This window comes from Parasteatoda tepidariorum, chromosome 9 (assembly GCF_043381705.1).
Source record: "Parasteatoda tepidariorum isolate YZ-2023 chromosome 9, CAS_Ptep_4.0, whole genome shotgun sequence".
NCBI classification, from domain to species: domain Eukaryota; kingdom Metazoa; phylum Arthropoda; class Arachnida; order Araneae; family Theridiidae; genus Parasteatoda; species Parasteatoda tepidariorum.
Window position 1 is genome coordinate 7133683 of NC_092212.1, and position 16306 is coordinate 7149988.

Genomic DNA, 16306 nt, shown 5'->3' on the forward strand with positions numbered 1-16306 from the left:
TTTTAGAAATTTTATCTTAGGATTTTATACTATAGCACATTTCTATTAGGTTTAACGAATTACGTGTCATTTATTTGAGTTCAAATTTATTTTAATGACTTAGTATTTACTAAAAAGATGTAATTTTTTTTAAAAAAAAAGTTGTTATATGGATTTGAATAATTATTTTGAATTCTTAGAATTTTGTGCATTTGCAATGTACCTAAGCTAGTAGCAAGAGAAGCAAACCATATAAGATTGCGTAGCAATTTTCGGGGGTTGGCGAGCGTTAGCGAGCAGGGGGCGCAGACCGCTAGTTTTATTTATTTGCTTATTTTTTGTGGAACGTGAACAAATTTATTGATGCATCAACAATAGCTGTTACAGTTTAAAATGTAGTGCAATATATGTTATTATTAATAAATACATAAATAAAAGCAACATAAAATTATTATTCCAGTTGTGCTTTTTAATGATGTTTTGAGTTGAGATTTAATTACAGTAATTCGTGGTGATTATAGTTAAGTAAGCATAACAGTTGCAACCAAAGTGTTCGTTTCTTAGAGAAAATTTTACATTTGATTAGTTATTCTCTAAATCATCCAATATAATCAGACATGGATAATAAGCAAGCTATAGGTGAAAAGTGCCCCAAGAATGCCAAGTATGAAACTTCTTCTGAAGTGAATAATCCCTAAGCCAGACAGCTCGACACTGGGCTTGTTATATAAAAAACGATTGACTTCTATTTCTGATTTGAACACCCACAAATATCTTGCATCCATCTTTTGGCAGATGACACTCTTTAAAGTATCCAACTCGATGGATACCTGAGCGGCCTGCCACGAAATCAAAACCAAAGGAACAAAATTGCTAACAACATTGTAGACATATTCGAATTTCAAATATGCATCCATAACAGACGTATCAGTAATAGTAAAATATCCTATGTAGCAGAAACACATCCAGAAATATGAAACGTATACTAAAAAGATTGAAACCGAAAATATCTCTTGCATTTGTTTCAGAAACAGGAAAATGCCATTTTGTTGTTCAATAACATCAATTTGAAACGGTCTCTTGAAATTCTCTGCTGAAACATACAATATGATTTTTTGTAAGTTTCTTATGCGGCAACAGATGGCATCACAAAGCGAATAATAAAGGAATGCCATTAAATGACACACGGAATGTATAAGAGCTGGAAAAATAAATCTTGCAGCTTTAATAGTTACTATACAAGTATAATTAGTAACAGTATAGCCATAAAGAACATATTCTTCAATTGATTTGGTATCTTCAAATATAAATACAATTGTGGACACAAACATTGGCGTTAAAAATAAAAGATTTGTTAGAAAAACAACTTTTAAATTTTTCGGTTGCATCTTTTTGTTTTGTGAAAGAAGCAATTTTGTCAGCTTTTTCCGTTTTAAGTTCATCATTACTGCAGCGAGTAGATTTGTTGACGAGTAAAGTATAAAACAAATCCCTAATTTCCAATAATAGTCAAACATGAAATTTTTCCAATCTGAAATAATCGTATCAATATAACAAATTACAAGAAAAATGCGAACAATGTAAAATTTGTACCATATCCAAGGTTTTTCTGTATATTTTTCAATAAATCCCAGATATCTATATATCGACAAAGAAATTATTCGGCTAAAATCATAGGATTTAATCTCCATATGGATGCGCAAGTTTTCCTGAATAATCGAGTTTCTTTTCATCTCGTCCTAGAGCCAGGCACGTTTTCTTAGATCCAAATATTTAGATACACTTTCTTAGATATAAATAGAGATTACGATATTCAATTACGATTACAATTATTTTCTGATTAACAAGCAGAAATTGTAGATTTATGATACAGTAGTGTTTTAATTTCAAATGAAATAGCTTTAAATAATCAAAATACTATCAGTTTAGATTATTTAATGCCAATGGAGTAAATTAAAAAGAATTTCGGTATTTTGCTTTAATCATGATCCAACATTATCGCATTAATATCTTGTTACTTTTTAGCAATTCTTACAATGATTTCACTATTCACAATATTTTAGTTTGTCCTAGTCTAAAAATGGATAAAGACTTTTTAAATCAATGTATTAATGTATATCAACTGTTATCGTACAAAAGATGTCACAATTAAATCATGAATATAATGTAGAACTTTTCCTTCAAAAGAAGAAAAAAATGATTTATCTCTTTCAGTATATTCATATTTAAATCATTTCTGCGATAGATGATTTTTCACGATATCTTTATTTATTCAAGACTTTCTCAGTAATTATTATCATTAATAGAAGCAAACATATGATTTAATTTAATAAAGTTATAGAATCTTTTAATATCTGATGAACACATTTAAAACATAAACGACACGACCGTAACGTGTAATCATATTTCAAGTAGAACTTATTATCTTTTTGTGTTGATTATGTCTTTTTAAATTATGTCTATCACAAATGTGTAATTAATCATCATTTTTCCTTTGCTTACTTGTTCTTAGCAATTTTGTTTTTGATTGCTCTTTTCCTCAGTTCGCTGAGACAGAATGAACTTAAAATAAATTGCTTTTCAAAACCAATTATAAGATTGATTTGTATGCGTGCGACTGACATTTTCCATTTGCACATTTCGGGAAAACGATGATATGTTAAAGTGGATATTTTTATAGTATAAGTTTCTTAAAGGCTTAGCAACATTAAACCCTTCTACTAAATTTCTCAAATTGGATCGTTTCGAAAATGCATTTAACTAGTAATATCTTACATTTCGTGCTTTTATTAAACTATTTCTAATGTTATAAAAATGACATCTAATGATTGGTTTTAAAAAGAGCAATTTTTCACTTAAATTTCATGATTAAAATTACTTTACCGATTAACAATTAAACATGTAAAATATATTATATACGGAACTCAAAATAAAAAGTTAGAAACAAAAAATGAACAAATTCGAAATTCTAACGAAATGTAAGTTAGCAAAAACAGCACATCATCAGGGGAAACACTGTCTGCTAACCCACGAGAACACAGTAGAATCAATATATTTCACGGCCACATACTTTTATGTTGTAAATAAGATATTTTAATTTCGATTTAATTTTAGAATAATTAAGTTTTAACGTTTAAGTTTTAATAATTAAGTTTTAAATATCCTTTCCAGTTTTATTAGGTGAAATTCTTATATTCCTTAAAGGTCAAAAGAAATTAACGAGAAGAAAAACAATGGTATATTTTCTGCCGTTTTTTGAAATTGAAATAGCCATGTAATATTAGCCTATATCATAAGTAGCCTATATACCATATATCATTCATATTATGAATGTTAATAATAGCTAGCTGAACACTAATTCTTTGTACAGGATGAAGAGAAGTAGATAATTTATCGTTACTTATCAACACTACAAAATAATATACAGAAGTAAAAGACATATACCGAAACAATTAATAAACTAACTTAAAATAATAACTATTTTTTTTTTAAAAAATGGCATTATTATTTTTATCACTTTCGAAAGACTAAGAAAAAACATTCTGTCAAAAGTGTACAGTAGTGGTGCAGTTTTAATCAGAACAAATGGAAAATAATACTTCGAATCGATATTAGCATATTTGGTACTGCACCAATGAGCTTAATACTAGTACTGACAATTGTCAGAATTATCTGAGCATTGAAATTATCTAAGCAATATATTTAAAAAAAAATTCCATTTCTCAAAAACGGAAATTGTAAATTAAGTAAAAGCTTCGATTGTAAACTTTTATTATAAGTTAATGCTTGTGCAGGAAGTTAAACTTCGATAAGCGTGCCTTCAAATTTACCCTTTATGACGATTTTTTAAAATAATTTACTAAATTTTGAACACAAAGATTTCGTGTGAAATTTTAAAAAAAATTGAAACAGTTATCTTACAGTTATCATACAGAAGAAGGAGATTTAAAATACCTTTTTTCTGCTCACATGGTACAACGTAATTACCACCCTCGTTATGTGTGTATTAAAATCTTTATCAGTAAGGACGTAAAAAAGTGTATACATTAACATTTCGGGCAAAAAAAGACAAAGCGAAAACGTCATAAAATTACTAAAGACAAGAGCTCCAATGGCAGTTTGATTACAAGGAAGAGTTGAAATGAGTTAAAATGATTCTGCAAAAAACCTTCATGTTCAATTAGATATAAAATTAGTTTCTACGTACATATTTTATTTAACAATTGTTTACTAGTAAATTGTTAGATTTTGATATCTATATTGTCTTTTTCTAGATTAAATACGGCATGGTAAACTGTAAGAAGTATACTTTTTCAATTTTAATTTTCACAAAAGTTTTGAAAAGAATGCTTAAGATCAGTCAATACAGAAAGCAATTTTAAAAAAAATCCTCTTCTATAGAACAATCTCATAATATTAATATTTTATTAAAGAAACATAACCACAAGAAAAATCAAAAGGAAAGAGAAAAGCAAGGAAAATAAATTTTTCTTTCAGTTGCTATTTTCAATGGTGTTTTAGTAAGCACCTAATTGCAGTAGAATTATGGGGCTTTCAGTTGCGAATACATAATATTTGCAACTAATGTGTCCAATTCAGCAAAATTTACATTTGATTTATTATTTTCTAAATACACTTCAGACATTGATTACGAGTAAGCTGTAAGTGAAAAGTGCTCCAAGAATTCAAGCCCTTTCTGAAGTAAATAATCCCTAAACCAGACAAAACGAAACTGTGCTTGTCAAATAGAAGTGGATCTACTTCTGTGTCTAATTTGAGTCCACGCAAGGATCGTGATTCCATTTTTTGGCATATAATATCTTTTAAAGTGTCCATTTTTATGGACACCTGTGCTGCCTGTAACGTAATCAAAATCAAAGGTAAGAAATTACTGAAAAAAGGATGCAGATATTCAAATTTGTCGCATGTTTCCAAGAGTGACAAATCAGCAACACTGAAAAAACCTGTGTAATAAAAACACATACAGAAATATGAAATGAATACGAAAAAAATTGAAACCGAAAATATATCTTCCAATTGCATCAGAAACATGAAAATGTCATTTTGTTGTTCTATAACAATGATTTGCAACTGTCTTTTGAAGGTGTTGGCAGAAACATTGGTTTTTTGACCGTTTTTATGCTGCAGCAGATGGCTCTACAAAGTGTATCGTAAAGAAATGCCATTAAGTGGCAAACGGAAAGTCTGTCAGGTCTGTATTTGGAAGGAAAAACCTCTTAGAGATTTGAATGTTTACACAGATGAAGATCAATTCTTTTGCAACGTTATTGAGATGTGTTAAAAGGAGCTCAATCACACTACATTCTTTTATAATTGTTTAGACGTGCTAACAGAAAGAAAATATCTTAAACATTTATAAAATACTGAATATCTACTCAATAGAAAAGCAGAAAACATAAATTGTGGTAACAGATAACATTCTAATGCAAATGTAATGTTTTTAAGAAATCCGAATTTTATTAGTTTAGAAACAACTTATTCATATCTAAGAAAAACAACCTATTTTTATCTTCCTTAAAGTACGATTAATTGTGGTCAATAGAGTTTAAGGAAAACAATTTTGATAATTTACTTCAATCATGATCCGTACAGCTAATCGATATCTTGATATATTTAATCGAAATTGTTTTAACAGTTCACAATATGTTTCATAACGCTACTTAGGACATGGACAGAGAATTTCTTATGCAATATTTAAAAAAAAATCAAACCATTTTCGTATAAATGATGAAGACACTTATTTTCAGTGAAATATACATTGGTAAACAATATCATTAATGTACATTAATTATGTGAATCAACTTTCTATAAAAAATCAGACAAAAATATGGTTATCTCTTTCAAAATTTTCTTCCCTGAGATAGTTTCAAAATGTGGGTGATATACGTACATAAGAGCTGTAAGAATGATCTGGAGTCAGTCAAACCAATCAAAATAAATATTACCTTTAATACAAGCGAACAAATAATATGATTTATTAATCGAATCTTTCAATGTCTCACTGACACATTTAAAACATAAGGAAACAACCATAAAATGATATCTCATTACAAGTGTAACTTTGTTTCTTTTCGTATCTATTATGTTATTGAAATTGCGTGTACCAGAAAAGTTTAAAATTCAATGTAATTCATCATCATCGCTGTTCCTTTGTTTACCTGTCCCTAGCTATAAAGTTTTTGATTACCCTTTTCACCTGTAAGTGAATGAGAAGCAGTTAAGTTGCATTTCGAAACTGATCGTATTATGGATTTGTATGCGTGCAACTGACATATTTTATTTTCAGATGTGTGCAAATAAAAGAGAATAGAATAAATACAGAATAGAATGTGAATATAATAGAAATTTTTTATAGGATTCGTTTTTAATCGAACAATAGCTAAGCAATTTTAAATGCTCCTAGTAAATGATCCAAAATATCTTAATTTTTTAAAACACATTTAACTAGTAATTTTTTTTTTAGTTGAGATTTTATTAAACAATTCTTGATCGTATAAAAACGTCTTTTTATTGATTAAAAAGTTGTGTTCTTCAATTAATTTAAATTGTTCTAAGACCCCTGGAAGTGCTATTTATCCAACATGTTAATCTACAACACGTCAGTAAATTTCTTCCTATTCTGAAAAATAAATATTAATTTTACAAAAGTAATCGTTTTTCAAATTTAATGAGAGATTTATTTGAAATCGATTCATTCATTACCGCAAGTTTAGTCTAAGTTATAATATAAGTAATAAAGTACATCCTTGAGACATCTTATTGAAGGTAAAATGAATTAAAAAGTTCTACTAATTCGTTTAAGAGAAACGTTGAAAAACAAATGACTCGTTGGTTAAGGCACTGAACTGTTGTTATGAAGAACTGGTGTTTGATCCCCAATAGCGGCTTGAAGCTCACCCATATTCTAATCAATAAATACATGTTTGTCTGCGAAGTGAAGAGGGCTTGTGAACTGTGCTGACCATATAGTTACAATCAGATTGTTAGTCACAAAAATTTGATGCCGTAAACTCCACGAACCCCCATGTTCCACAACGGGCTGTTGCTTCAATCATTTACTTTATATGCATATTTGAATAAAAGAAATAAGCTACGTACCAAAAAAGCAAACAGATTAAAGGTACTCACTGAAAAAGTACTAAACGAACCTCTAAGAGACTAAAGGAACCATAAAAAATCGTGATAAAATATTGACGACAATGATGCTAAATAAATGTTAGTAATGTGTATTACTTGAAATAAAAAAATTACTTAGTACCAAAAGGCAAAATTAATAACGGGAAGATTTGTTCCTTCGCCATTAATTTTGTGAAAAGATTCATTTAGGAAACCATAAATTATTATTGACCTCATGCCTAATATTGTTAATATGTATCAATTGAAATTTTTTTTAAAAACTCTAAGCCTTGTATCTACTAAAAAGCAAATTTAATGGGGAAAGGATAATTGAGAAATTCGTTAACGGAAATCGTGTAGAAAATCGTAATCCGCAGATACCGTTTTATTTATTTCAGTAATGTGTACAACTGGTATTACGGAAATTTCTATTAAAACTTCTACAAACAGTTTTTCGTAGTTAGAGATGATTGTTTTACCATTGGTAGCAAAAAAAGTGTATTTATATTTTCATGCATTTGAATTAAAAGATTTTTTCCACCACTACCTAGAAATATTTTGAACATATATATTAAAGATCAGATAGAGAAATGATCATTTTGTAACTAGTGTAAATATGTTTTCTTTATCTTCAATTTGTTCCCTTTATTATGTATCAACTTGCGATTAATTTTTACGTATAACCCAGACTTGGTTTTTTGATTTTCAATTATTGTTCATTCTGTGATTTAACTTAATGTCAACGCAGTACCTCCCTTCCATTCCTCCATATATTCTTCAATTTAGATGAAAGAGCAGATATCCATTCCTGGATAGGCACTCTGAAAAACTTGATTAGTTAGTTAGAAATGATCATGTTCTTAAGACTTAGGGGAGAGTCAAGTAGCCCCTCCCACTTAAGGAGTATTGCTTATATTTCTGTATAATATTGAGTAATATTTTTGTATGTTTCTATTGTTTTATCATCTAATTAAATAATGCAAGAAGAATAAAGCAAAAAAAGAATAGTTTAACTTAAAAAAATAGAAAATTTAAAAAAATTGACTATTGTATTCAACATATTTTCAAAACTAATGTTTACCACGTTACCAGTTGCATAAATGCTTGAAACTTTGAAAATAATCTTTTTTCAATATAGCAATTAATGTCCGATGGCCTGGACTTGAAAAAATATTCCATACATATGAAATTGACAGTGGGCGTGGGTACTTGACACTCCCCTATGTTATTTGCTTTTAAAATTTCGGCTCCAGTCATTTGCTACTGATTAATGCATTTCGTGGAAAGTTCAAATGAGGTAACCCCTCTATAATCGTTACGAAATAAACCAATATAGGTATAAAGCATTATATTGAAAAATGCACCAATACTAAGTTGTCTTAATTCCAATAAGGAGGAAATACGTGTCTTACGGCCCCTTGAATGAGATATGTAACGGAGAAAATAAGTAGATAGTGGAAACTTGTGACAATTACAATCATGAGCCACGAGCAATAAAATCATACCAAGTAATGTTTTGTAACGTTGATCTCTATTCTGATCGGATGAACTGCAAAGACTGCTTACAATTTTAAAAGTATGTCATTTTAAATTAAAAATATCTAGTGTGTGTATATATGTTACGGTGAATGTCCGAAATCAAGAGAATGTCGACTTTCACCGGTGAACGTCAATTATAACATAGTCGCTTTGGATAATGTCAGAAATATTTGTTCTATCCGATTTTATATTAATTTATTCGTTGATATTATTATATTTTTTCGATATTTTAATGTCTGCTGACGATAGATTAAGAGATACACCAGTGTTCAGATAAACGATTAAATGCATACAGGGCAGCGGCACTGAACCTTTAGAATACTTTGATCTAGGACATACCAGGCAATCTTTTTACATTCTTTGTCATTCGTTGCAGTAAATTCAATAGATTTTGATAACGATAATGACATTTTTCTTGCTTAAATTCAATGCACAATAATTGCAGTTTTTTAACACAAATTTTACATTTGTCTCATTACTATTCACAACATCCAATATATTCAGACATTGATCATGAGTAAGGCATATGTTATAAGTGTGCCAAGAATGCCGAGTATGAAACTTCTTCTGAAGTGTATAATCCCCAGGCCAGACAGCACGACACTGGGTTTTTCAAACAAGGATCGATCTATTTCTGTTTCTGATTTGAGTCCCCGCAAATATCTGGCATCCATTTTTTCTGAGATACCTTCCTTTAGAGTGTCCAGCTCGATGGACACTTGAGCTGCCTGCCACGTAACCAAAACTAAAGGAACAAAATTGCTGAAAAGCATGAAGATATAATGAAATTTAAAAAATGTTTCCTTAAGGGACATATCAATTACAGTCAAAAATCCCGTACAGAAGAAGCACAGCCAAAAATACGAAGAAATAACTAAAAAGATTGAAACCGAAAATATGTCTTCCATTTGCTTCAGAAACATAAAAATGTCCTTTTGTTGTTCAATAACAGTAATTTGAATCGGTCTCTTAAAGTTCTCGGCAGAAACGTTCAATATAGTTTTTTGTAAGTTGTTTATACGGCAACAAATGTCACCACAAAGCATATAGTAAAGCAATGCCATTAAATGACACACAGAAAACGCAAGTCCTTCAAAAACATTTCTTACTGCTTTAATAGTTAGTATAAAAGGATAATTTGTTACAGTGTAACCGTATATATCATACTCATTAAATTCATTGGTATCTTTCTGGAAAAATTCAGTAACGGACACCAAAATTGGTGACAAAAATACAAAATATGCTACCATGAGAAATTTTAAATTTTTCGGTGGCATTATTTTGCTTTGGGAGAGAAGAAATTTTGTTAGCATCTTTCGTTTCAAGTTCATAATTATCACAAACAGAAGATTTGTGAATGAGTACACTACGTAACAAATATAAATCTTCACAAAACGATAAGTCATTAAATATTCCCAAGCGGAAATCATAGCATCAATATAACCAATTGCAAGGAAAGCTCGAACAATGTAAAAAATAAACCTGTTGCAAGAGTTTTCTGTGTAATTTTCAAAAAAGCCAAGATATCTGTATATCGCCAAAGAAATGGACTGGCTAAAATGATTGGATTGATCCATATGGATACGCAAGTTTTTCTGAATACCAGAGTATCTTTGCATTTCGTTCATCAGCTTAATACGTTTTATTCAGATTCAAATTCTTAGATTCAACTGGGGATATAAAATTCTGTGATTCAAGTATAGATTTTAATGGTTACACAAATGAAGATTAAATCCAAATCCAAGTTATTTAGATGTGTTTAGAAGATCTGAATCCAGAACTTCCAACGGAAAGAACGTGGTTTTATAACTGTTTAGATGGGATTACAGACACGGAATGTCCTGAGCCTTTCATAATATATTCAATATTTTCTAAATAAACAGCCCAGAAAGGAAGAATAATGTAACAGATAGTCTTATAATGAAGTCATTTCAGATTATTCATTGTTGTCAATAGAATTTGTTGAAAACAATTTTTTTATTTTAATTCAATCCTGATCCAAACATCGTAATTGATGTCTTGATATATTTAAACCACTTCCAATAATGAACCATAACAATAATACTCATAAGTAAAGCAGAGCACTTTTTCTACAAAGGAGAGCAAAAAATGGTTTTACACGCATCTGAAACATTTTTGAGATATTTATGAAAAATAGTTTTTATAAGAACGATAAAGAATGCTTTTTCACGATGCTTGGAGACATTCAAACTATTCAGAATAAGTCTTACCATTAATACCACAGAACAAATAATGGAATTCAATAATCGACTCTTTCATTGCCACTCGTTAGCACATTTAAAGTATAAGCGAAACGTAATCATATTTCATATTTCAATCTTAAATGTAATCATATTTCATTTAGAACTTTTTTTTTATTGATTATGTTTTTGAAATTATACATACCAGAAAAGCTTTGAGTTTTAATACAATTAATCAATGGTTGCGTGTTTATTGTTGTTATGTCTTTGATAACTCTTTTTCCCCGTGTTCTGTGACTGAATGAGCTGACATTAAGTTTTATTTGTAAATTGAGAAGTAATATTGATTTGTATGCGTGCACCTATATATTCTATTTGTCCATTTGTGATAAACAATGAAATAATACATTTAATAGATTTATAGGTTCATTTTTATAAAAGAGTTGTAAGATTTAATCCTACAAAATTATTCAAATTGTACTTTTTCAAAATACCTTTTATTAGTAAATTCAAACATATCGTGCTTTTATAAAACTAATTCTAATAATATAATAACGCTATCTTATTATTGGTTTTAAAACGGTTAATTCTTTCCTCTATTCATGATTAATTTTTTCTTATGCCAGTGACATGACGTGAACGTTATTATTGACTTTCCAAAAAAGCAAAATTAAATAAAATTAAAAATAACGAAAAATTTTAATGGCACTTTTTTTCCCGCTGCTTTAATGATAGACTTATTTGGAGATACACATCAATAATATCTGAGGCAAAAATCAGAAAGTTAATTTTTTTATTTACAATCACCATGACAATCAAATCAGATATTGAACTTGTCTTCGATAAAACAAAAAAAGACTGCTTTTTCTTAACTGATCAATTTAAAATACAGTATGTGCAGTCGGGAAAAAATGGATCACCGTCATAACTTTTAACCTGTCAGTCGAAGTTTCAATATGTAAACTTTTTGAAAATATCACAAAGTGATGCCTAATATGTATTACTGTTAATAGACTTGAAAATTAAAAATTTCTGTTAGTAGCCAGTGGTCGGTAGACTAACTTAGTTGCCACTAACGGCGAAACTTTATATGCAATCAGTTCTATATTCTTAGCAGCTTGGAATACGTGTTGCCAGATTGGCAACATTATACTGGGAAGAGTTAATCGCTTTTAAAAATATTTTCTTTTCCTTTTACTTAAATTTCCTTGTTTAGTTTAGGTTACGGATATACTAAAGAAATGTTATTAATTCAATTTATTATTTGTATATCATGATAACACTACAAATTAAAAATTAAAGGAAAACAGTAAATAATAGATAAAAAAATAAATAATAAATCAAAATAAATCGATAAAAATAAATAAAATAAGATAAAATTGGATTTGAAGAATCAGCCTATCAGCATTTAGTTTCAGTTATTGTTTTTATTACTTTATAGAGTCAATAATTTGTAAAAGCAGATTTTTGTTTACTTTTTTTGGAACAACAGAACTTCATAAATTGTTTATTTTATCATAAGTATCTTTCTTACAGTGACCACAGTTTCTTATCAAAAATAAAGGATTGGAGGAGAGTACTTGGAAACTAAGGTACTTGGAAAAAAAGATGGTACTTGGAAAAGGAAACTACTTGGACTTAAATAATTTATATAATTTATTTTCTGTTAAAGCTGTTTTTCATGTTGTTTTCGAAAAGAGTGAAGACTAAAATTTGAATGTTTAGCTTCCAAACGCTATTCAAATGTTTAAAATATATAATCTGGCAGGTACTTACTAATGTTGGATAGATTACAAAATTAGATTATCATTTATCCAACAATACGTAAAATTTGCTTTCAGTTTTGCGTAAAAATAATCCTCTTTAAGTAAAAATTCTTAATTAAAAATATATTTCAAAAAATTCTATTTTTTAAAAACGGAAATTGTGAATTAAGTGAAAGTTTCGATTGCAAACTTTTAATGCAAGTTAATGCTTGTGCAGAAAGTTAAACTTCGGTAAGCGTACCTTTAAATTTACCCTTTATGGCGATTTTTCAAAATAACGCTGCAAATGGACTCTAAATTTGCAATTTTTTTACAAAAAGTGTAAAGAACCTTGCCCAGGGTTGGCTAATTTCAGGTTCTATGTTTATTTCATATTAATTATTAAAAATGGCGGCGATATTTTCGCATTGTGATATGTCGATGCAAATAGATTTTTAAAAAAAAAGAAGTGTAGAGAAGTTTTCCCAGGATTGGTATGTTGATCTCCAAGTGGGCCTTTTTTTATTTTTTTATTTTATAATGTTTTCACGCACTACTACCCGGGACTTTTCAAGATTTGGCGATTAGTCTACAGTAGATCACGATAGGGAAAGCTTCTTAAAATGTGGTTGTCACTTAAAATAATAATAATAAAAACAGCTGAAATTACTTGCTGTTATTTTGCATTGACAATTTTTTCGCCTGGATGAGCGAAATGGAAAAGTACCAAATTAACTGCTCATTCGAAAACTTAATAGAGGGAATAGAAGCAAAGTCAGAATTTTTTTTTGTTTTTTTTCTTCATTTTTTCAATTTATAAATTGATTTTTTTTTTACAATAGTATGGTTAATGTGAATTTTTTTTCTATAAATTGTAATAATCTTTTGCAGCTTTGAAGCCTTTGTCTTCAAATTACATGAATGTCTCTTTTTTTTCTCTTTTTTTGAGATTCTGAATTTCACTTTCTTTTTCTTTGTTTTTAGACACTCAAAGATTTTCTGCAGCTATGGAATCTTTATATTCTAAATGAGATAATAAAGAAAGATAATCAGTCTTTTTCAATGCATTATTTGATGAAAACAAAGGTGATTTATCTACTTATTTAAACGTTATTAAGCAACAACAAAGAGTTCTTTATTTATATTACATGTCTCTCTGACCAGTTTTACAACAGTTAAAGAGGAGAGCATTTTTAAGAATATTTTTTCTTTCATTAATTTTTCATTAAACTCTATAATTAAAAGTTGATAAGTCCTTGCCTGACAATTTGTTTTGCACTCTTGATGGCTAAATCAAGTGGTCTGAATTCAGTTTGCTCGTTACTAAGAATTAAATATGAATTGACTAAGTATAGAATGATTAAGAATTAAAAATAAAACTTATAGTTTTAAATAATTAAAAAAAATTTTGAGTATGCTCCTTTCATTAATTTTTAAGACTATATAATTAATTGCATATTAAATAAACTTTAATAGAACTTGAATTTGCTTTAAAGGCTGAAACATATTTGTCAATGCCATGAATTTAAAAATTATTCATATTCTAGATCCATGTGCAATTTTATTTACGTTCTGTTATTGTTAATGTTTGTTGACAGATCCGTGGTGGCATAGAGGATAGAGCTCTTGCCTCCCAATGAAGTAAAAAGGGTTTAACTCCCAGCGATGGCTAGTTGATTTAAATTCCGCACCCAGATCGCACGGACAATAAAGTTGGCGTTAAATATCCTCAGTGGTAGACGGATCATAGGTTTAGAGTCCCCTTGCCGTCAGACTAACTGTGGGAGGTTTCCATGGTTTTCCTCACAATGCAACGGAAATGCGGGTAAGTCCCATTTAAAAGTAAGTCCCATCCACTAAGGCAAATTTCTCGTAATATTTAATCCTGGAGTTTACTTGTTTTGTAGATTCGGTTCAAGAAACAGGGGTTCACAGTGGAATATTAGTCGTAAAACCTAAATTGGGTCGACTTTTCAACGTCGGTTATAAAATAAAATAAAATAGCTGTTGACTATTCTAACTAAATTAAATATGGGAAAATCAGGTGTCCGAAGAACATCATCTGAGAGGATAAGCAATAATAAACTAACAGTTACTTTTCAACTATATACGGATAAAATGAAATTCCATCATTAAATATATTTATTTTCTGATTTAATAACGCCATCCAGGCATGGGAGGTTTAAACCAAATATGTATGACATAATTAAACACAACACACCATTCGAATCAAAGAAAATGCAATATTTACCGATTCGTGATCAAGTAAGTTCAAGTCAAAAGATCAAGTAAGAAATCGATCGTTGAGAGCTTGACCGCTACTTAATCTTGATCATAATATTTATAGTCCAGTTCCAATCCATTTATCAAGTCCAGTTCCAGTCCATTTATCAAGTCCAGTTAAACATTGAAACATTTGCCACTACACACTCTTTGATCAAGGAAAGCCAGATGTTTGACCATTCATATTTTCCTCTGGTTTTTTCAGAGTTGCAATGGTATCATCTATCAACAAATCCAATATGGAATCGGCTATTTGTGATTTAACCATTACTTCCTCTTGATCATAATTGATCCAATCTTTCTCCTCCTGTTTGATCTCATCTATTAAAATGTAATCCACAAGATCTCTCTCCATGCAGCCTAGTTTCATAATGGACCATGGAGGTCTCTTATTTTCCCATGCATTTGTTTCATGCTTTGGTATGAGCCCTAAAGCTTTTTCCACTTCTTTCTGAAGCACCGGCAATATTTTATTTTTATCGCATGGGAGAGTAGGCTGTGGAGTTAACCTTTTTGGCTTCAGCCATGGTTGAGGCACTTCTTGTGTCTCTCTAAAGAGATATTAAATAATTGTCAATAAATANGGGGTCGATGATCAAAAAAGTTTGGCGACCCCTGCTCTAAAGAGATATTAAATAATTGTCAATAAATAATTTTAACTACATGACACAGTTCAAATCTATAAAAAAAATTTTTTTTAATATGTTACTATGAATGTAAGGGTGTATTGCATTGGTGATCGTTTCCAAGTGTGAAAAGTTTTCTTAATGTTTCAGTATGTTTGCTTTCTACCAAATTTATCTTACAGGATAAGCTTTGAAAACTTGTATGAATCAAGTATAACTATGTTTTTTCTTCTTTTGTATTTTTATCGTTAATCTGTATTGTTTTTTCATTTTACAACAACAAATTTGAACCAGTGTGATCAAAAAGTTAAATATCTCAAACTTAATTAATGCAGTAGAACAAATAATTTTTTTTTAATACTAAAGACCTAATTTTAGTGTTTTCGTTATCCATTTGTCCTTAAAGTTTTTGTTAAGTAAAAAAGGACGATTTATGCAATAATTAATTAAAGTTCCTTTTCAAAAATAATTTCTTTTTTTTTAAAAAATTTTTCTGGCCCTGTACTTTTTGTCTTCCTAACTTTACATCTTTAAATATTAAAAATAAGAAAGACTTTCAGAGCATAAGAAAAGCTATGAATAGTGGTTGTTTAATAAATATTTTATTATTAATTCTAACTGTGCTCTTATTGTGCAAAGATCTGCTCTCTTTTGATGTAAAGATCTTCAGTAGCCATGTCCTTAAAGTTAGTTTCAAGATTAGGGCAATTTTGCTGTCAACCCTATTCTTTTCAACTGAAATATTTCCACATCCAATTGTTCCTTATTAGTTCTTCAAGACAAGTAATATACAAGT